This window comes from Geotrypetes seraphini, chromosome 3 (assembly GCF_902459505.1).
Source record: "Geotrypetes seraphini chromosome 3, aGeoSer1.1, whole genome shotgun sequence".
Lineage (NCBI taxonomy): Eukaryota > Metazoa > Chordata > Amphibia > Gymnophiona > Dermophiidae > Geotrypetes > Geotrypetes seraphini.
Genome location: NC_047086.1, coordinates 170342708 through 170367203, shown reverse-complemented (window position 1 = coordinate 170367203; position 24496 = coordinate 170342708). Strand labels below are relative to the sequence as shown.

Genomic DNA, 24496 nt, shown 5'->3' with positions numbered 1-24496 from the left:
TAGATCTGTGGTAATGATTAGTTTTCTTAACCAACCGGTCTGTAGAAATTCTCGGGAGTCGCAAAGAACGTGTGGCCTATACTAAATCGTTTAAAGAAAAAGGGGACTCTCTTTTTTTTTTAACAGCAAAATATTCTATTCGCAGTGTTATGGCACACTCCCAAGGTTTGTCATTTCCATTCTCCATTTAATTTACCCATTGTACATCAGTTAGAGGAAAAGAAATAGTGAAAGGTTAAGATGAAATTAGCTTGTGCATGTTTCTTAAAAAAGTAACTCCAAATTCTATAATTCCCATGCTAGTTGAACACTACAACTAAATTTACAAATATGCACAAAAGGAGGTGAAGGTATGGCTGGCAATTACCTTTCCCATCTGAGTAGTCCAGCAGAAAACAAATTACTACAAATACAACAGGCAAAACTGTTGGACTGAGGTTCACTACAAAACTATATATGTGCATATATCTAATATATATATATATATACTGTATACACATACATTTGAGACTGAGGTTCACTACAAAATTATATACGTGCATAAATATTATATACGTGCATTAATATATATATATATACTGTGTATGTGTATGTGTGTGTATATATATATATATTGTGTATGTGTGTGTGTATATATATATATATATATATATATATATACATACACAGTATATATATATTATATATATATGCACATATATAGTTTTGTAGTGAACCTCAGTCTCAAATTTTACTTAAAACTATATAGATGCAGTTTAAGTGTGTGTGTGTTGGGATTTGGGGTTTGGTTCTTGGGTTGTTGTTTTTTGTTTTTTTTTTGGGGGGGGGCGTGATTTGTCATTTCTTGTTTCCTGCCGATGAACCTTTCTGCAAAGTAGCCTAAGAAGCGCTCCATAGTGCAGCGATGCTTGCAACTGAAGATGGCACTCTCCCCCTACCAAAACTCCAAAGCACTCACGTTGCCCAGAAATAGCCTGAGTGAAAGTTACACCTGCAGCACATTTTCGGCACCAGTTTTTGTCGCCACGACTGCAGGCAAATGACAGATTGCAGCTCGACTATGTTAAAGCTAATAAAACATGATTGATGAGCAGGGTTCGAAAGCTATGCCGGTTCAGATTAGGATATCGGTGCCTTCATTTGACAGCTCTCGTACTTTATTATTAGAAAGGCTCTCCAGGACTGCAAGGATCTTTAGTAGATACAGTACAGGCACTCACATATCTTTGTTGCTTTAATGAGCACTATCTTAGTACCCTCTTCAAATTAGAAAGAACTAAGTTTGCTGGAAAACATTGCAAGTCCTTAAACAGGTGGGGTTTTTTTTTGAGGTTTTTTGTAATTAACATTTGCAGTACAGAATTGGGGCCAGTTGTTCGGGATACAACACTAACAGGTATAGTTAGCAAGGTGTACTACTCTTATGTATATACATGTAATGGGCCTTTTTGTACTTCAGGTTCCTGCAATAAGACCTAAATTCAAACAATGTATTTTATAATGCTGTTACTGAGCACTAACAACAGTAGTGACTAGAGGGACCTTCTGAAGTGTGCAAAGCAGTAAGGGGACAATATCCATTTAGATGTCCTGGCGCCATACAGGGAAAGCCTAGTCTATAATGTCAGATTTTATTACAGAATACTAGAGTCACCCGGTATCAATGTATTTAGAGGCTAACCAAATTATTGGTTTTGTTTTCAGATTTGCACCAAAACAGGCTCTGATTGGCTTAAACTCCTCCCCTTGTTCCAGGATATAGAGGGAAGAGCCTAAGGCCCTGATTGGCTCAGACATCTAAGGCCCCTCCATATGCATCACATGATGTACCAGGGAGGGAAAGCCCCACCATTCGGAAGTGGTGAGCCTACTAGCAGGACAGACTAAGCTTCCATTCTGCTCCAATGTTTCTGAGAAGGTACGGGGGAGGGGGGACAGCAGGGGACCTCCGGTTGCAGGAGGGAGTGGGCATCCCTCCTGCCTTTTTTTGGGGGGTATAGAAAATTTGGGGGGGGGTCATCTGGTGCCGGAGTGGGTATCCCTCTTGGCAATTTTCTTTCATGATGGGGGGTAGCATGGCGCAGGGGACCATTTCGTAGTACGGTTCATTGAGGAGGGAGGGCCGTCACTGGCAGGGATTTTTTTTCTTATAGAACAGATATTTTGTGTGTATAACACACACAATATCTGTACCATTGGAAAAAAAAACCAAAAAACAGGCTGTCGGTTTTTTCCAACAGCTAAAATTCCTGTTATTTACTTATTTATTTTTTTTTGCATAGCCATGCGATGTTAGTGCATCAATCACTTGGCTACTTTGCATGGTGGTTTAATTAATTTGCAAGGCCGGATAGGAAAATGGGCGATCGAGAGGAAAAACATGTGGTGAACCGTTTTGTGAACTGGGTCGGTAACAGTGATCGTCCCTAAAGCTGTGAAAACTGGTTTAGCGATGATCGCTGACTTTAGTGCATCTAGCCCTGAGGGCCTAAATCTATAAATGGCATCCAACTTCTTGGTGACGATTAGCACTATTGTCAATCATCCTATAGTTACCATCTATAGCAGTGCCTAAGCATTCTTAGATGCCAGTAGGCGTTGAATCCTTAGGTGCACTGCCATTTAGGCCAAGGTTTTCCTGGCCTAAATGAGTGCAGCTGAGGTAGGCGCCTACTGGAACCCAAGTCAAACCACACCCAAAACCACCCCAAATTCATCCTTAACCATGCCCACTTTTCGGTAAGTGCCTCGCTGTAGACGCCTACCTCAAAGTGGTAAGTGCTTACCAAGATAGGTGCCTATCGGAGAATTAATTTTTTTAATTGTATTTTAATAGCGTTTTCAATTATTAGTTCTGAATAAGCCAATTAAGAAAATAAAGTTAGGCACCTAGATTGGTTAGGTGTGCCAATCTAGGTGCCTAATCTTAGGCATCATTTATAGATTTAGGGCCCTAGTGCAGTGTTCTTCAACCTTTTTACACCTATGGACCGGCAGATATAAAATAATTATTTTGTGGACCAGCATCCGTCTGCAGATCGGCGGTTGAAGAACACTGAGCTAAGTCATGGGCCATCTTGGAAGCCTTCCCTCTGACATTGCGACATCAGAGAGAAGGCTTTCAGTTCAGGCGCAGGATGTGCGTAGGAGCCGCTGCCCATGGCTTTGCGCACTGAGTCAGTGAGGAAGAGGGAGCTGGCCCGAAGATAAGAACACTGTTTTGGGCCTGATGCACATGCCGGCCCTGTGGATCGGCAGGAAATTTCTGTGGACCGGCACTGGTCCATGGACCGGTGGTTGAAGAACAGTGCCTTAGTGTACAGTACATTTCATGTGGTAGTCAAAAGAATATAACAGTTGCCATAGTGGGACAGACTAAGGCCCTCTTTTACAAAAGTGCCCTAAGCATTTTTAGTGCGGATTTAGCATGCGCTAAATCAACGTGTGTGCTAACCGCTAACGTGTCCATAGGATAGCATGTACGCGTTAGTGTTTAGTGCATGTTTATAAAGCGCATGCTAATGTTTAGCGCGCGCTAAAAAGCTTAGCGCAACTTTGTAAAAGAGGGGGTAAAGGTACATCAAGCCTAGTATCCTGTTTCCAACAGTGGCCAATCCAGGTCATAAGTACCTGGCAAGATCCCAAAGAGTAAAATAGATTTTACGCTGCTTATTCTAGGAATATGCAGTGGATGCTTTTGGATGACAATTTTTGCTGAATTAGATTACTACATAAGGTCATTTATTTTGTTTTTTTGTTGAGCGGACAACTTGAGGATTCCTGATGCAGGCTCTGCAACTGAAACACAGTCATGTCGGGTCCATTTTCTTGTTCCACTTCCAATTTTTGTCATTAAAGTTTTTATTTGAAGGTCTGGTCTTCTCTGCTCCTTTGTTGTTATTTTTTTCCTGTGGATTTTCCCGAGCCATCTCAAGAAGGGCTTATGGACTTTTGTTTTAGGAAATTAGGCAAACTTTTTTTTAAACCCTGCTAAGCTAACCACTTTTACCACATTCTCTGTCAATGAATTGCAATGGTTAGTGCACAAGCTTACCACACTTTGAAACTAATTTACAAAGTTGTGCTAGGCACTAATGCAGCAACAATGGCCTATGCAGGAACACACTGAAGCATCCCAAGTTAGTTTTTGTATGTGCATGTGCTAACTGCACAGCAAATGTTTGTAATTTTTTAGGGGGGTGTCAGGGGCCGAGAGTTGACATTCTTGTGCTAACAAGTTAGTGCATTTACATTATTGCATGCTTACTGGTTAACGCGGGAGCCCTTACCGCCTACAAAATAGTTGGTGGCAAGTAATATTAAAAAATAGGTACATGCTAAGGTCAATATTAGTCATTAACAAAATAAATAGAGAATCATGGGCTGCAGTAAATGTAGCCTTAGTGCACAAGAGAAAGTCACAATAGGTCACGCTAAAGTCAATTATTACCACAATATTGTAAAAGGACCCCTTTAATTTTTGCATCTCACACGTGTTAAGTGCCAAATTTTACCACACTTCAGTAAAAGAACTCCTTACATATTACTTTAAAAGTAAATTGGACAAAAGTTTGTAGGAAAAAGACATTGCTATTGAAAAGTGCTAATTCAGCCATTCTGACTGATCGCCCCATTTGGGATGGGAAAGGAATTTTTCCTGCTGCTCTATAACTGGTTACAGATGCATTAGTATTTTTTCCCCCATCTTGACCTGGTTTACATCAATCAGAAAAAAAGGCCAGATTGTACGGTCCTCCAGTCTTCTCTCAAGTTAACCCCTCTTCAACAAATTGGTTGTCAGACATACGAGGGCAGTTTAAGAACAGGGTGTGTACAATGTGGGGGAAAGCCTGAAAGGGCCGCCTAAAGTTAGTTACCTAGATTGTACCTACGGGTGTTAAACTTAATTATTTAATTGGCTTTAAGTGACGTGATAATTGAACATACCATTAAAAGCTGCTTAAAAATCAATTTAAAAAAATTAAGTGGCACAAGGATCAATGGCGTCTAATGATGCCTAATGCAGAAATAGGCATGTTCGGTGGTGGTGCCAGATTTAGGAATCACTAGGCACCACTAGGCATGATTTTTTTACACACTTAGGCATTGGCAATATAGGCTTTTATAACCCTGGCCTACATTATTACCGGTGCCTAAGTTTTGAGTATCTGACCCATGTGTGTCATTGCACTCTATACTATTCTGTAATGGAGGAGTCATGAGGCAAAAAGATGTCAGTCACTCAGCGTATCCAAAATGTACTTTATCGATATACAGCGCAATATCAAGAAGTGGACTCGACACTGACAGTTTTTCAGCAATCCTGTCTTTGTCAAGTCTCTATATGTTGTTCAATGTCCATGTGATGTCTGTATCAAAGGATACAATAAGTGCATAAGCACGGTAAAATTTTTCTGGTGACTATGGCAAACTTCCGAGTCACCTCTGAGTCACATCTTCGTCGTTGAGACTCATCCCTACTCTTCCCTGAGTACCATTCTGTAATGGAGTACATAAGTGCCTTAGGGTATGTTTTACTAAGTTGTGCGAGGAACAAATACTTTCCTAATGGAGCAAAAATAGCCTAAAGCCGGGACACATTGAGGTGGTCTGCTTTAGTTTTTATATCTGTGCATGCTGGCTGTGCAGTAATTATTATTTTGGGGGAGGAGGTGTGTCAGGTGCAGAGAATGGGTATAAATGTGCCATTTAAGTTATTCACACTGACATCATTGTGAGTTACTGTATATACTTGAATATAAATCAATCCAATTATAAACCGAGGTGCCCTTTTCCCCTCCAAAAAAGAGGGGGAAAGGTTGTCTTGAATATAAACTGAGATGAAAAATCTGGGTGATTCTGGTGAGAAAATCTACAAAGACTAGACATCTTTGCCATAAGTTGTAACACAATTTTTCCAACTTTAAATATTTTTATTTGCGCAAAACCACAAAACATTTAGTACAATAACAGAAGTTAAACAACACCTGTATAGATAAACAATCACACCATAATCCCCCCAGTTCTCTACCCCTATCCCCCTTCCCTAAGTTTTAACACATTTATTAACTTAACAGTATGGCTTTTAATCATCAATAAATGATTTAAAATCCTTCAAAACAGGATTCCTCATCATCAGAATTCCCCAAAAGGCAGAAGAAGTCAGCTTCTGTGTTGTCATCAGCATAGACAGCCATTATCAATGTCATCATAGTCACTGTTCTTGTTGCATTCATAAAGCACATCATCTTCACTGCCATCCATGGCATTACTTATACCACTTTTTTTTTTAAAAGCATGTTGAACCATATCTTTTGAAATGTCTTCCCAAGCATCTTAGACCCACTTTGCAATCAGTTCAATGTCTGGTTTTATCAGATTTCCGGCTTTTGTCAAGCATGTTTTACCAGAGAACATTCATGCCACATCTTTTGCACACAATCCTTGAAAGGTTTAATCAAACAAACATCTAATGGTTGTTTAAACAGATATAAGAACTGCTGGTATAACTGCCAGAATAGTGTGAAGAGATTTTGCCTTCTATTTGATGTCTTCAGATAAGTTGGTTTTAAACATGTCCCAAACAAGCAATGATAGTTTTTTCTTTATCACAATACCTCCTGGTCAGCTACTGCAAATCTCGTCAAGTCATATTTTGGTTCCTTCTTTGACATGTGCACGTACAGTTGTTCACGGTGAAAATTTAACATTTTTTTGGTAATGTCTTCCTTTCAAAAATGACTACAGGCCTCAACTAGATTCCATTTGCCAAACTAGAGAGAAAAATAGTAAACTGGTTCTTATCATTACTGGTTGTCCTCAAAAAGACAATTTTATCTCCTAGGCTTGCGGGGAAGGTCAAATGTCATTGGGGTTTCATCCATGTTTCCAATTTCTCCACGATCAAAATTGTATAATTTTTGTTGTTTTATAATATGTTTATGAATTGAAGATACTTTTTCTTCAATATCCTGTAACAGTTTCTGAGCAATTTTAATAAAGACCAAACCTGCAGGCACCTAACTTGTTGAAAACACAATTTAAAAATAATTAAAAGGATTTTAAAATAAAAACGGTGCCTGATTCATGCCTACAGCAACGCTTTATGATGTCTAGTGCCACTATAGGCGTGGCTAATGTTGGAAATGGAATTAGGCATTGTAAAGTGCTTTCGTAGGCACAGTTCACATGAAACATAGGTGCCAGAAATGTAGATCTTGAAAACCCGTGGCATCAGCTGTTTTTAAGGCGGCCACCAGCTTGCAGACACAACAAATTTATATGTACTTTTAGCTTTATATTTGACTTGTTTTGCCATTTGAAGAGCAAGTAAGTGAATTCCTGTATGTGTAATGCAGTATACATTTTTCTGGTACTCTAAAACCCATCTTCAAGAATCAGGAAGGATGCAGTTAAACTTTGATGAGCCTTTTTGGATTTTGGCATCTATTCTAATTTGGCCTTCTGTTTTCTCCAATCTCTAACTTGCCTTTTGTTAATAGAAAATTCCCTGCTTGCAATTGAATTATTGCTCTTTTCTGCTCTCAACACGACTTTCAATTTAAATCTGGCATCATATGATATCTGTTTTCGCGTTCCACCAAGAATAGCCATTCTTTATAGAAAATTATATATATATATATAAAAAACTGTAAATGAAAAAGTTGGTTCCTTGGAGGGGCATAATCAAAAGAAACGTCTAAGTCTTTTTTGGGCCTAAGTCGCTAGTCGCCCAAAGTTGGCAGTATCAAAAGTCCATTCCCAAAAAATATGTCCAAAATATTTTGTTTTTTCAGAAGTCATCTAATTATACGTCCAGCAGTTGATCATCCATTCTCGTCCAAAAATTCATCAAAGTCAAAAATGCCTAGAACAAGACCTTTTGAACATAGGAGGGGTCAGCAAAGTGATGGACTGGACATCCAGACATGGCGACACAGTAGTGGGGCACCTTACAGGGCACTGCTGTGAAGTTCACAAAAAGGGTGCCACATAAACATCTCACCACAACTCCCTTTTAGGTCATGGTGATCCCCCCAAAAAAACACCCCAAAAACCCACTAATACCCACCTGTCTACCACCCCAATAGCCCTTATGGCTGCAGGTGCCACTTATATGACAGTACAAAAGGGTTTTGGGGGTGCATATGTTTCACCATGAATGCAGTGGTTAGAGTGGCTTATGGGCCTGGGTCTTCCTCTCTATGGTTCACTAGCCCACCTCCCAGACCACTTAAGCCACCTTTGTGCACCTCTACTAGGCTTTCCTATGCAAGCTGCTGATGTTCTGGAGGCAGATGTGTATGTTTTTATTCTGATTTTTATGGTAGTGTGTGTATGTGTGTGTGTGGGGGGGAGTATTCAGTGAGGGCGCCTCCAAAAATCATCGTTCTAATACCTCTTCACTACGTCCAACTCTTAATCTCACACGAATTATTTTTACAACTCTGATACATCTTCTTCTCTCTTCACATGCTTTAAAGCTTCTCGGTCAAACAAATGAACTCATAGATATGGTTCATCAACAAATTCAAGTTCAACTAAATAATAGACCTATTTTTTATAAACCCCCCAGAACAATCCCATGTACACTCTTACCTATTCCTACCCTTCATTCTCAATCAACTGATTTAACACTACAAACTACCCTATCTTCTCAAACATTCAACTACACCAAATCCCTAAATTTAAAATTAGGCTTAATCAACTCAAGATCACTTAAAACCAAATATCACCTCATAAAAGACGCCATTCTCCAACAAAACCTACACATTCTTTGTATTACTGAAACTTGGCTATCTGATGGAGAGGAAGCCTATCTTTCCTTTTGCTGTCCCCCTAATTATGATTTTATATGGAACCACCGCCATAACCGTAAAGGCGGTGGACTAGCCATAATCTTTCTCAAAGGTTTAATTAAATCTCAGGATCAATCCGTCAATAATTCCATTATCGAATACCTCCATTTCAAAATTAATTATACAAATAAAACTGACTTTCTTTTATTATATATCCCCCCTCCGATAGACTACTCAAAACTATCATTATTTCATAACCTACTCTTCGAATTTTGCTCAACCGCCAATTGTCCAATCATATTGGGTGATTTCAATATCCATTTTGATAATCTTAATAACCCACATACCTTAGAGACTATTAAGCTTTTCAAAGATCTAGACCTACAAACATTGATACATGAACCTACTCACCAAGCCCAACATATACTAGATATGATTTTGATTCCTTCTTCCCAATCGATCTCCCACTCTACCCCGAATATCTTCTCAGTTCCTTGGTCTGATCATAATCTTATCTCTTTAAATCTTTATTTCACCCAGCAACTGATATCAAACCACTCTTCAAACTCTAAAACAATCTCATACAGGGATTTTTCTCAATTAGAAAGTTCTGATATCTTGCCTAAATTCAGTCCTTCTATCACTATTCCACCATTTGAAACTATTGACGACCAACTTCAATACTGGAACTCAAACTTAGAATCCATATTAAATACTAAAATACCATTAATCACTAAAACATTAATCAATAGAAAACTTAAAAACCCGTGGTACTGTAAAAAATTATCTCAAATAAAAACTCAACTTCGTGCTACAGAAAGGAAATGGCGCTCTTCCAAAACTCCCACTAACCTCCAAAAATTTAAAGATACTTCTCTCTATTATAAACGTGAAATTACCCAGGCAAAAAAATCTTATTATAATAACAAAAGCCAAAAATACTGCCGTCCTCTTTAATATCCTAAAATCAGTAAACCCGGAAAAAACAAAAAATATATTTAATCAAAAATCAATATTAAAAGCACAAGAACTAGCAGATTACTTCTGCCAAAAGATAGCCAAAATAAGACAAAAATTCTCAAATAATACAATAATCTCACCTGCATTTGAAAACTCAACCACAAATAACTTTATTCCAACAGCCAAATGTACAAACTTCAGAATTCCAACCATAAACGACATCGAAAGACATCTTAAATCAATTAATCTAAAAGGCTCTCCCATAGAACTTATTCCACCGTTCTATCTAAAGAAATTTTTTCCTTATTTTGGTCCTTTTATTCTATCGCTCATACAAAATAGTTTCTCCTCTGCTACCATCCCTACCACTTGGAAAACTTCTATTGTCACACCAATAATAAAAAACTTCAAATCCAGTCAAGATGATTCATCCAATTACCGTCCCATTTCAAATTTACCATTCTTAATGAAACTGTCTGAAAAACTAGTTTTTGAACAGCTTTCAGAATTCATTGAATCCTCGAACGCGTTACATCCCAACCAAACCGGCTTTCGAAAACATCACAGCACTGAATATTCTATGATCGGTCTCGTTACAAATATACACTACTTTCTCGATCATCATAAATCTGTAGCACTCTTTTCTCTAGACCTATCCGCAGCTTTCAATACTATAGATCATGAACTTCTTCTCAATCGTCTGCAATCATTAGGGATAGAAGGCCAAGTCTTAAAATGGTTAACATCTTTTTTATCGGATCGTATCTCGAGAGTCAAATTCAATGAGACCTATTCTGAAAACTTCTCATCATCATTTGGCGTTCCACAAGGATCAATATTATCTCCTCTTCTATTTAACATTTTTCTATCCCCGCTTATCACCATCTCACAGTCACTAGGTTTTACAACCTTTTCATACGCTGATGACATTCAACTCATGCACCCTCTCAACCCAGAAAATACAGAAGAAATAAAAATTATCAATGACAAATTAGAATTAATAAAAAACTGGCTAACCAATAACAAACTGGTTCTAAACACTCAAAAAACAAAAACAATGCTTTTCACTTGGAAAGGAGACATAGTTCAAAAAATATCATTCATACTTGATAACACTCCTATAGAATCGGTCTCTAAGCTGAAAATCCTCGGTGTAATAATCGATGTAGATCTTTCATTTCATAACCATATTAGCGAAATAGTTAAATCTTGCTTTTACAGATTACGGCTCCTACGTTCAATTTCTACTTTTTTAGATTCTAAATCACTCAATATCTTAGTTCATTCTCTTATTATCTCTAAATTGGACTATTGTAATTCTCTTCTAATCAACATAACCCAGAAAGAAAATAGACGTCTCCAAATCATCCAAAACACTTCAGTTAAATTAATTCACAATGCAAAAAAATTTGACCATGTTACCCCTTTACTTATTAAATCACATTGGCTCCCTATAACTCATCGAATTACTTTCAAAATTTTATTTTTGGTATACAAAACATTGAGCTTCAACGAACCCCAATTTATAGCTAAAATGATTGTCCCATACAAATCTCCTCGTTCTTTAAGATCTTCCTCATCACAATTGCTCTCAATCCCTTCGCTAAGAATCATAGGCACAAGACGTAATGATATGTTTTCTGTGAAAGCCCCTACATTGTGGAACTCCCTTCCAAATTTTATTAAAAACGAAACAGATTTTGTCTCTTTTAAGAAAATTTTAAAAACATATTTATTTCAAGATGCATTTGATTCATGAAACGTAACACTTCATGTTCCCGCATTCTTCTTATTTCATCCTAACCCATTACTACCCAATGTGCTTTCCTTTTGATGTTAAATTCTAATACATAACAAAATTGTAACTTTCCCCCCTCCTCCCCACCCCTTCCTGTTTGTCCGATTTTGTCTGTCTTTTGTTTCACATTTGTAAACTAAATGTATTACCACATTCTGATGGTTTTTAAATTGTACATCGCTTAGATATTGTTATAAGCGATTAATCAAATGAATATTAAACTTGAAACTTGAAACTTGATCACTGAGGGAGTGTGTGGGGGGTCTGTACTTTGTCCCTGCAGTGGTTATCTGGTCACTTTGGATACCATTTCACCACTTAGACATGTTTTTAGATGGCCTAAGTCACTACGTATAAGTTCCATCTAGGTAGGCTCGTTAAACCTTTGGTTATACTTGCAGTACAACTAAGTCTAGGTCAGCCCACGCCCCACCCAAATCACGCTTTCACCACTCCTCCTAACACATCCCTTTTAGCTCTGGGCGTACAGCAGCACTGACAAGTCTTAAGTCATTTTTAAATACGTCTAAAACCCGGTTCAATTATCGGCACTTGGACGACTTAGAAACATAGAAACATAGAAAATGGCATCAGAAAAGGGCCACGGCCCACCAAGTCTGCCCCTCTAATGACCCCCCCCCCTAACTTCTTCCCCCAAGAGATCCCACATGCCTATCCCATTTTCTCTTGAAATCAGGCACACTGCTGGCTTCAATCACCTGCAGTGGAAGTTCATTCCAATGATCAACCACCCTTTCGCTGAAGAAATACTTCCTGGTGTCGCCATGAAATTTCCCGCCCCTGATTTTCAGCAGATGCCCTCTTGTGGCTGTGGGTCCTTTAAGTAAAAAGATATCATCTTCTACCTCGATACGGCCCGTGATATATTTGAACGTCTCAATCATGTCTCCTCTTTTTCTATATTCCTCCAGTGAGTATAGCTGCAATTTACTCAGCCTTTCCTCGTACGGAAGATCCTTGAGTCCCGAGACTGCCCTAGTGGCCATTCGCTGAACTGATTCAACTCTCAGCACATCTTTTTGGTAATGTGGCCTCCAGAATTCTACACAATATTCCAGATGAGGTCTCACCATGGATCTGTACAATGGCATTATGACTTTGGGCTTCCGGCTGACAAAACTTCTCCGGATACAACCCATCATTTGTCTAGCCTTGGATGAAGCTTTCTCCACTTGATTGGCCGTTTTCATGTCTTCGCTAATGATCACTCCTAAGTCTCGTTCTGCTGCAGTCCTAGCCAAGGTCTCGCCATTTAGGGTATAAGTTCTGCATGGATTTCTGCTGCCAAGGTGCATGACCTTGCACTTTTTGGCATTGAAGCTTAGTTGCCAAGTTGAGGACCAATGTTCCAGTAAGAGTAGGTCCTGCCTCATACTATTGGGAAATGTGCTTTTGCCTACTATGTTGCATAGTTTGGCGTCATCGGCAAATAATGTTATTTTACCCTGAAGCCCCTGAATTAGGTATCTTACGAATATGTTAAATAGGATCGGGCCCAGTACCGAGCCCTGTGGCACTCCACTGATCACCCTCAACGTTTCTGAGAGGGTACCCTCTGAAGTCTACCGCTTAGCCAGTCTTTGACCCATGCAGTTAATGTTTCTCCTAATCCCATCAAGCTCATCTTGTTCAATAACCTGCAGTCAGGTACGCTATCGAAATCTTTACTAAAGTCCAGGTACACGACATCCAGGGACTCCCCCATATCCAGCTTTCTTGTTACCCAGTCAAAGAAGCTGATTAGACTGGATTGGCAGGACCTTCCCTTTGTAAATCCATGTTGATGGGGATCACGTAGATTCTCCTCGTTCAGGATCGTATCTAAAATATGTTTAATTAGTGTTTCCATGAGTTTACTCACTATTGATGTGAGATTCACCGGTCTGTAATTCACAGCTTCTGTCCTGCATCCCTTTTTGTGGAGTAGAATGACGTTAGTTGTCTTCCAGTCCGACGGGACCCTTCCTGTACTTAGGGAAAAATTGAAAAGCGCGGATAATGGTTCCGCCAGGACAACACTCAACTCTCTAAGCCCCTGGGGTGTAGATTCTCTGGTCCCATGGCTTTGTTTACTTTGAGTCTTGATAGTTCACAGTAGATGCTGCTGGGCGTAAACTCGAAATTCTGAAACAGGTCTTCCGAGCTTTCCCTTGTCTGCAACTGTGGACCAGACCCCGGCACCTCGCAGGTAAAGACTGAGCAGAAGTCATACTGATCGTCTAAGTGCCAAGTTAGACGTATATGCCCCCCAGATGACCTGCACCATTGCCTTCCATAATGTTCCCCCCATGACCCTCACCATTTTCTACAATACACCCCCCACCCACCCACCCCATAAAGGCATGGAAACTTAGGAACAAGAGGTCATAGATTGAAGGAGAAAGGGAATAGGCACACAAGTAATCTTCATCAAAAGGGCGATGGATGCGTGAAACAACCTCCCAGCTGTTCTTCCTTTAAAAGTACCAGTATATCATCAACATCCTTTTTTACTTCATGAACCAATACTTCTTTGATTGCACAATATTTTGACTCTTCAAATGTATGATTACAATTGATGCAATGTTACATCAAAGAGGCTAAAATATTTTCCTCTTTAGACAGCTTTTATGTTCTAAATGATGCTTCTTGAGGGGATCTTATTCTTTAAGTTCTTTGGCCCATTTTATCTCAGGGCATTCAAAACCAAATAGAGTGTTTTGCTTCCACAACTGTGTGTGTATTATTATACATTTTTTGTGTTTGTGTTACATATATACAGCATGTTTCCCCAGGAAATGATGGGCCAAGAGTGCTCTCAGCGCTGCCTCAGAAAACTAGCTCCTACACTAGAGATCAAGACATCCTTGCAATCATGGTGACAAACTTTATTACAGTGCAGAACATGTGGAGGAACAGAAATTCTCACAGAATCCATCAAAATCAGCCCAGACTAAAAAAAAACCCCTAAAGCTACTTATTGTAGTTCAAGACATACCACAGGGAGGAAGAGAAACAAAAATAAAAACATTTAAAAGAAATGCAGTGTTTCAAAGCCTACCAGAAGTCTACTTTAACCTCAGGAGTCCCTTTCAGGCCCTTTCAAAAGGCTCAACAGTCTTGAGGTGCTCAAAAGACAGATGTCACTGCTGTTTCTTGGACCTGTTGAATCAACTCTGGTTTCACTAATGCAGGTAGAGAACCTTACCAGCTGATGCCACAACGACAATTAAAGCTGTTACCGCTGGTGTTTGCTGATCCAGTGTGGGGCCTTGAGCATCTGTGCATGCTCAAGGCCTGCCGACTGCTGCCCTCCTAAAATCTCAGAGAGGTTGGGAACTGGCGGGCCTTGAGCATGTGCAGATGCTCAAAGTCCCACACCGGATCAGCATACACTGACGATAACAGCTTTATTTGTTGTGGCATCAGCTGTGTGGAGCACCAATGGAGCTAGTAAGGAGAATGTGGTAGTGGCAGGGCAGAGTGCAGAGTAGTGCTGGTCATCAGGTGGGGTGTGCGTACAGAGAGCAGCATCAGTCATGGTGGGGGCAGTGCAGGAGACCAGCTCTGTCACTGGAGAGGGCATGCAGGAGAGCAGCAGCAGTCATCGGTGGGGGGGGGGGGGGGGGGTCGGGAGGGGATGGAGTTAGGAAAGCAACACCCATCATTATAAAGGAAGTACAGAAGCACTGGCTACCAAGACTCCCATTTTTGGGCCATTATTTTGGCCCCAAAATTTTACTTTATATTTGACTATATACGGTAACTGAATATTATCCCAGGACAAGCAGGCAGCCTATTCTCACATGTGGGTGACGCCATTCACAGAGCCCGGATGCGGACAGCCTCACAAGCAGACTTGCTTGAAGAACTCAGAAGTTTCGAGTCTGCCGAACCGCGCATGTGCGAATGCCTTCCCACCCAACACAGGGCGTATCTCCTCAGTTCTCAGTTTTCCGTGGAGCCGAGAAGTCCGTCTTTGATGCTCTGCGTTGAACTTAGTTCGCTTTGTGCCTTCTCTCACCGTGGCTTGTGTTTTACTGTGGCTCGTGTTTTATTTCACCTATTACAGTGTCACTGTGCTTTTCTTTTTTGTTGAGTGACTGGCGGGGCCTGTAGCACGCCCTCAGCCTGTGGGCTTCGACTTTGTGGCGGCTATCTTTCCTTCTATGTCCCGGCTGGTCATGGGCTTCAAGAAGTGTAGCCAGTGCCAGTATGCGATCTCCCTCACTGACCCACACCACTGGTGCCTTCAGTGTCTGGGGCCTGACCATTGCCCGGAGTCATGCGTTCGCTGTGCCACCCATCAACCTCAAGCCCTCAAATATCGTTGAGTTCAAGTGGAGAAGATTTTCGGTATGGAAACCCCTGCTGCACCCTCGACCTCAACCTACTATTCGGTTATGCCTGCTACGGGGTGCCCTCCTGCATCCATGACTTCGACCTTGATTCTCATCAGACCTTCCTCATTTGGAACATCCTCAATTTCGAGTAAATCTGCCAAATCTCCTCCTGAGCTTCCCTCAGGTCAGATACCTCAGCAGACAGTTCCAGCGGTGGTCCTTAAGCTTCCCAAACATTATTTATCCAAGTTGAAGCATTCTTCCTCTTTGTCCTCGGAGCCTTTAGTCTCAGCAAGTGGTCCAGTTTCAGACTCGGATCCACAATTGCAGGCTACCATCCAGACCATTTTAGAGCGGGAATTTGTTCAGTTACTGACCAAATATAGTTCTGCCTCGACTCTGCTTTCTGCCTGGGCACTCAGCAGTCTCACAAGAGGTAGAGTCATTGCCTGTGCCTCGAGCTGAATCTACACACTCTATGCAAGGAGTCCAGTCTTTGCGAGTGTCTGGTCTGGAATCTTCACACTCTATGCAAGGAGTCGAGTCTTTGCGAGTGTCTCGTCTGGAATCCTCACACTCCATACAAGGAGTCAAGTCTTTAGGAGTGCTTCGAGATTCCTCAATCCAAACCACTGAGTCTATGGGACTTCGATCTACAGCTTTCAGCCCTATATCCTCACATAAGGCATTGCCCGTTTCGAGGCATAGGGCGAAGTCTCCTCAACCTCGCACAAGACCTACTTCCAAGCAGCACTCTCATTGCCGGTTGAGGCACTCATCGAGGTGTAGGTCCTCCTCCAGAGAGAAGCCTTCCTCATCCAGGCCTTCCAGCTCTTCGAGGCCTCCAACTCCTCGATCCAGGACACCAATAGCAGAACCTGAGGGCTCCGCTTCTCCCAATGCCTCATCGCAGTCTGCTTATTCGCTGGGCTATCAATACTCCAGGTAGGCTTCGCCTTCGTTTTTCATTCGAGGTGCCTCGAGGTCATCGAGTCCCTCTCGAGACCATCCTCTTGCGGATCAATTGTCCTTTTCTTCCTTCCTCCGTCAAATGGCTGAGGACCTGGATCTTAAATTGGGCGCTGGTTCTAAGTACTCTAAGGAGTATTTAGAGGAAATGAGTATGCCTAAGCCTCCTGCGGAGTCTCTCAAACTCCCTCTTAACAGGCTTCTTTCTCAAACTTTCAAACGAAACCTGGAGACTCCTTATGCCATCTCTGCTGTTCCAGGCAAATTGGAATCGAGGTATAAAACTGTACATTGCAAGGGCTTTGAGAACTCCCAACTATCTCATCAGTCCCTTCTTGTGGAATCTTCCTTAAAGAGGAGTCATCCTTCCAGAGTCTATGCTACCGTACCTTCTGGCAGAGAGGGCAGGACCATGGACAACTTTGGCCGTCGTCTTTATCAAAATTCGATGATGGCCTCCAGGGTTTTAAATTATAATTTTATCTTTACTACTTATTTCAAGTATTTTATTGATATACTCCCTGGTTTTTCTAAAGACCTTGGTCAACACAGGCTTTTAGAATTCCAGCAAGTCATTGCTACTTTAGTACAACTCAGGTTCCACCTTTTTCAGTCATCTTATGATGCCTTTGAACTTTCCTCGAGAGTCATTGCTTTCTCAGTAGTGATGTGCCGCCTTGCCTGGCTTCGCACTATTGATATGGATCCCAACATTCAGGATCGTCTGGCCAATATTCCTTGTGAAAGCAATGATCTCTTTGATGAATCCATAAAGGCCGCCACCAAGAAGTTGTCTGAGCATGAGAAACCTTTTGCTTCCATCGTCAAACCAAAGCCTAAGCTAGCTCCTTCCAAGCCTTCATGGCCTCTTCCATCCTATCAGAGGCGTTATCCTCTGAGGGCAACTCCTTACACTCGAGCACCTCCCAAGAAACCACAACCACAGCAGAAGCAACAGAAGCCTCAGCCTTCTGCTGCACCAAAGGCTTCTCAGCCTTTTTGACTGTCTCAAACAGAGCATAACCTCCATTGTTCTGCCTCTGTCCTTTCCTCTTCTCATCGGAGGTTGTCTCCATTATTTTTACCATCAATGGGAGACTATTACATCCGACCTCTGGGTGCTGTCAATAAACAGGGAAGGATACTCTTCATTTCACTCAGATTCCACCAGAGCTTCCTCCAAGAGAGTATCCTTCCTTTCCTTCCCAGACCGCCCTTCTTCTTCAGGAAAATCAAGCTCTGCTTCATTTCCATGCCAACAGTTCCCTTGGAACAGCAGAGCAAGGGTTTTACTCCCTTTACTTCCTAGTTCTGAAGAAGACGGGCGATCTGCGGCCCACACTAGATCTCAGGGCTCTCAACAAATTTTTGGTCAAAGAAAAATTTTGCATGCTGTCCTTGGCATCCCTTTATCCCCTTCTAGATCAGAACGATTGGTTATGTTCTCTAGATCTCAAGGAGGCTTACACTCACATCCCCATTCATCAGGCCTCCCATCAGTACCTCAGATTTCGGGTGGGGAATCTGCATTTTCAGTACAGAGTGCTACCCTTCGGCCTGGCATCATCTCCCAGAGTGTTCACCAAGTGCCTAGTGGTAGTGGCAGCAGCTCTGTGGAACCATAGTCTTCAGTTATTCCCCTACCTGGACAACTGGCTTATCAAGGATTCAACATCTCAGGGGATTATTGTAGCGACCCAATGGACTATGTGGTTCCTACAAAGCTTGGGATTCAAAATCAATTTCCCCAAATCCCACTTTCAGCCCTCTCAGAATCTGCAGTTCATTGGAGCTGTTCTGGACACTATCCAACTCAGAGCATTCCTTCCTCAGCAGCGTCTGGATGCTTTCCTTCAGCTTTGCCGCAAAGTGTCTTTCCTTTATTCACTCTCAGCATGACACATGGCTACTGGGTCACATGGCCTCTACCATTCACATGACTCCTTTTGCAAGACTTCACCTCAGAATTCTTCAGTGGACCTTGGCATCTCATTGGGCACAGGCTTGTGACCCATTCTCTCAACACATTACAGTCACTCCTTCGTTGAGACAGTCTCTCCACTGGTGGATGCTCTCTTCCAATCTCTCCAGAGGTTTACTGTTTCAGACACTCCCTCATCAGAAGGTTCTCACGACAGATTCCTCAACCTATGCTTGGGGGGCTCGTCTAGATGGTCTCCGTACTCAAGGCCACTGGTCCAGCTTGGATCATCAGTGTCACATCAATCTGTTGGAACTCAGAGCGATCTTCAATGCTCTCAAAGCTTTTCAGAATCTTCTTCATGACCAGGTAGTCCTTATTCGGACAGACAATCAAGTAGCCATGTCCTACATCAACAAGCAAGGAGGAACGGGATCTCTCCCTCTTTGTCAGGAAGCTCAAAGGGTGTGGGACTAGGCGATCCATCACAACACTTTCCTAAAAGCAATCTACATTCAAGGAGAGAAAAATTGTCTGGCGGACAAATTGAGTCGTCTTCTGCAACCTCACGAATAGACACTCAATTCCTCACCTCTTCATCACATTTTTTCTCAGTGGGGAACTCCTCAAATAAATCTCGTTGCGTCTCCCCACAACCACAAACTGCCTCAGTTCTGCTCCAGGATATACTCTCCTCATTGCCTCAAGGCAGATGTTTTCCTTCTGGAATGGATGAATCTCTTCCTGTATGCGTTCCCTCCATTTCCTCTCATTCTCAAGACTCTTGTCAAGCTCAAGAACGATCATGCCACCATGATTCTAATAGCTCCTCGATGGCCCAGGCAACCCTGGTTCTCCCTTCTACTTCAGCTCAGCAGCAGGGAGACATACCTTCTACCAGTTTTTCCATCTCTGCTTACACAGAGTCAAGGATCTCTTCATCCCAACCTGCATCTCTACACCTCACAGCTTAGTACCTCTCAACATAACTCCTCTTCAGTTTTCTCAACCTGTTTGGGACATTTTGGAGGCTTCCAGAAAACCTGCCGACAATGCTACCACAAAAATGGACTAGATTTTCTACGTGGTGCATCTCTCATGACAAGGAGCCTCAAGATACCTCCTTGTCTTCAGTCTTGGATCATCTCTGCACTTATCTACCTCTGGCCTCAAGTCTACATCCATTTGAGTCCATCTTAGTGCAATTGCTGCCTTCCATCAGGCTTTCTGCTCATCCTGTGGTTTCCAGATTTATAAAAGGACTTTTAAATGTCAAACGCTAGTGTTTTTAGTGCTGGCCACAGAGGTAACAGCACAGATGCTCACAGGAATTCTATGAGCGTCAGAGCCGTTACCGCAGCGACCAACACTAAAAATGCTAGCGCGGCTTTGTAAAGGAGGGGGAAAGTCTGGTTAGTCTGATATACGGCTGAATGAAGGATCAATGAAAGAAGCCAATGTGGTGGAGCAGGGATGACTTCCTGACATTGATGCAGGAAGAACATGGCAGGCAGGATCCACCAGCTGTACGATGGATCAGGAACCCTCCTTCCCACCCCCCCCCCCCCCCCACACACACACACTGTTGCATCCAGTCTTTTTCTATATATTTTTTTTCAGGTACTTCATCTTGTCTTCACTCAGTTTTTCTCTCTCTCATATTCCCCTCTAGTTAATCAACCATTTCCAATCCCTACAGCAATTAGCATCTGCCTGGCCTCTTGTCCTCCTCACATTACAGTTTGCTGCTGCTTCCACAGTTAAAGAAATAGGGACTTTTCTCCAGTGTGTATCATGCGGCTTAGCTTTAGGTTAGTTCAAATTATGTGGTACAGAGTTCTCTGCTGTTCTTGTGGCTTCAAATTTTGAGACAGTTGCCTACTTCTCTTTCCTGGAGGGGATGGAAGAGAAGAATTGATAGGGGGGAAAAAAAGAGAAATCAGGCTTCACCTCTGCTCAAATTCCACTGGACAACCCACAGTTCAATTACAGATTTTACCGATTTATTAAACTTGTTATACCAGTTAATAGCCCCTGGAGCTGCTACGGCCTCGCCTCCCACCCCCGGCAGCCACAGCGCCCGCCCACCTACCAATCTCACGCTCCCAGCCGGGGCTTCTGAGCGCCGTCGCCCCAGCCAATCGGCGGTCGCCTTGGTCTCAGCTGCTCCGCGGTGCTAGGCGGGCGCAGCTAATACCGCTGTCACACCAACCCGCCACCGAGCCAGCCAATGGACATCACCCTTGTGGCTGGCGTTGTGAAGGGGTGGCGCAGTGCAGCCTGCTCTGAGGGGAGGGGGGAAGTCCGCTGTCTTTTCTGCCTCCAGTTTCTCTCCGCTCTTGTTTCCACCGCGCTAAGGGGCCGGGACGCATCGTAACACTAAGTAGCAGGCTCGGGAAGGCGACGGCAGAACTCTACATTCGCTCCCTCTGCCGCCTGTGGTGACGTAGTAAGCGCGCATGCGCACTCTTGCTGGCACATCCCGACAGATCAGATCTCAGGGAACATGCGGTGAGAGTGCGCATGCACACTTAGCATTTTATTATTATAGATAAAAAACCGTTGGGACTAATGAGGAGCTTAACCAGCTTGAGTCGGATGACCTAGCTGGTTTTCTGAAGATTTCACGGTTGAACATTAGTAATATCAGCAATCTTGCATAATGTTGAAAAGAAATTGCACTTGATGAATTCACATTGGATGAATATATACTCTTTTTATATGATTGAGTTGAGCCCTCTAAGGTACAGCATGTGTAACCACACACTGTTCTTAATGTGGCCATCCATCATTCCTGAATCTGCTACAAGAAGAGTGTCAGAGTCTATGCCACTGGAAATACTGCTCAGTGAAATCAAGTGAAGCTGAAACCACGTTCTTAAGTACAAGTTGTACTTAAGTCGAGCATCTGTATTACCCCTTTTTCTTTTGTGTTTTCCTTTTCTATCAAGATATTGCATTTCTCCCCAATGCTCTTTATGCATTTTCTTGTTTGTCTCTTTGATTTTGTTTGTCTATTGATCCTTATGAGTTTACTTCTTTAAGTTTACTATATATTTTATAAAATATAAACCACTCAGACATTTGATGGGTGGCATAACAAGACTTAAATAAACTTGAAACTTGAACTTGAATGGACATCCAAGCAGTAGCAGACATCAGGGCAGTAGACTAATAGAACAACAGAAGCAGAGACAACGTAGGTAGGGACAGCTGAGATTGCTTACTACCCTCTATGCAAAACATGCTCCTGGATGATAATCTTTCAGAGATTTTCTGATCTGTAGATCAGTTCAAAATAAAACAGCTTTAGGTGCATTTCAAATTTTAGAAACAAAGGCTGTGACCTAATATAAGAGCTGAAAAAAAAAATGCAGATGATCTGGTACTTTCGTAGTGTGCCTTTTGGGGGGGAGGCAAAGTGAGATGATGGCTGTCAAGAGAGCATAGTGTGTGAGATTTAATGTAGGGGATGACCATAGCCCCTTATATTGTATGGTGAGCCCTTCATAACCCACACAAAACTTACTGGACTCAACTGTATATCACAACTGACCTTATGCCTGTAAGTGTCACTTATATGTAGATACAGTAGGTTTGGGGTAAGTATTAGAAGGCTCACATGTTCTACCACAAGTGTACTAGTTAGAATGGGATATGGGCCTGGATCCCCATTAGAGAATGACACAGGGACAAATTTTTCCCCACCCCGTGGGAACTAATTTTCCCATCCCATCCCCACAAGTTCTTCTCCTGTCCCTGCCCCATTCTTGCAAACTCCATTCTCATCTGCTCAAGCCTCAAACAGTTTAAAATCATAAGTGTCCGAGACTTGTGAGGTAAAGGCAGAGCTTACAGGCATGGGGAAGGAACCGGGACAGCGCCAAAACTCATAGGGATGGGACAGGAAAATTGAGTTCCTGCAGGGATGGGGAAAAATGTGTCGTCGTCCCCCGTGTCATTCTCTAATCCCCATTTCTATAGTCCTCTGCACTGACCACCAGGCGACTCCAGGAACCAGCTTGTTGCTGTAATAGGACTGGCCATAACATCTGAAGCTGTCTTACAGGCTGTTATATACTGTATCATTCACATGTGTGTGTGTGTGTGGGGGGGGGGGAAGTAGGCGAGTGACCACTGCAGGAGTGTGGTGAGGGGGTCATGCCTTCTTCCCTCCAGTGGTCATCTGGTCAGTTTGGGTACCTTTTTGGTATTTATTCATTAATGAAACAGGTTTAGCCTCAAATGTCCAAATTGTGCCCTGGTCATTTTCTGCAGTGTTGCATTATTGCAGAAAAATGTCCAAATCAAAAGCCTGCCCTAGTCCCACCCAAGCTATACCTCCAACATGCACCATTCAGATTCAGATGCATTGCAGATGAAGAGCATTAAAACAAATCTACAAAATGGGTATCAAAAATATGTTTTTGGAAGGTTTAGTGAAAGAAACGTCCATCTGCTCCTTTATGCCACTTTTTGGATGTTTTCCTTGTTTGAAAATGAGCCCCATAATTCTCTGTGTGGATTACAAATCTTTGATTGAGTAAACCCAGTATCTCATAGATGCTGTGGATTGTGAACATTCTGTGTTAGTCACTGGAACTCATAACTGTTTGGGGATCGAGAGAGACACGTGCTTTTTTAATTTTTGCACTATTGCAATTTTATATTCTTTCAACCAAGTGGTACTTGATTATTTGCTATTTGTAACTTTAAGTGGGTTTTTTTTTTTTTGGAATGAGAATGTTTTTCTCCATTATGGAGTTTTATTTACTTCCCATTTCTTTTTCTAGGTGTTTATTGGCCAATAAGAATAAATGAGACTCCTAAGAGGGATCGTGTTATTATCAATCCAGTCTCTTTGAGAACTTTTATTTATATATGACATATAACTTTGGTATGTTCTGCTTGGTACACTGAATATACAGACTAGAATATATGTTGCAATACAATATTTGTTTACAGTATGTTCCCTTACTTTTTGAAATTTTGAAAGAGTGCACAGCCATTAGAGGAAAAAATACAGAATCAAGCTTTTTATACAGTTGCAGTTAATATGGCTACAGCATGCAGGAATAACCCACGGAAGGGCGCTAATGCCAGTTTTTACAGCAGCTTAGTTAAAGGACCCTACAGTTAAGAGCATAGATTCTTTGAATACTGAGCCTATAATTCTTTGCAGATTCAGTGAGGATAAAAAATGCGCACAATTTGCACTTCTCTAGTAAAGAGATCCTTGGAACTTCACACTAGGGGCTCCTTTTATTAAGCTGCATTAAGGCTTTAACGCGCAGAATAACACGCGCTACAATGCCGCACACGCTAGACGCTAATGCCAGCATTGAGCTGGCGTTAGCTCTAGCCACATAGCGCGGGGTTAGCGTGTGTTAATCTGCTGCGTGCGCTATAAACATTAGTTTTGAAAGTAAGATGTTCTCAGAACCACTTTGTATGTAATGCAGTCTTGTTTCTTAGAGCGCACCTTAGTAAAAGGAGCCCTAGGGTTTTTTTGGTAGGCGCTGCCCAAAAGTATTAGGTTTCCACTTTACAGGCAAAACCTAACCCTTATTTTTTTGAAAATTGTAATGTATATAACGACCAAAAGTACAGCTTAAAAACTGGCTTTCACAAGTGTTTGTGATTGCTCTCTGCCTTTTTAACTTTTAAAAACTGAAACCTCAGGGGAAAAACAGTGGAAACTGCTTTG

General features: G+C 41.9%; 1 protein-coding gene across 14 annotated transcripts in view; it reads right to left on the bottom strand.

The window, feature by feature from the left end:
* EYA4 (EYA transcriptional coactivator and phosphatase 4) overlaps nt 1-24496 on the bottom strand; it is a 443388-nt gene that overhangs the window by 214451 nt on the left and 204441 nt on the right. The gene's annotated exons all lie outside the window — the stretch shown is intronic.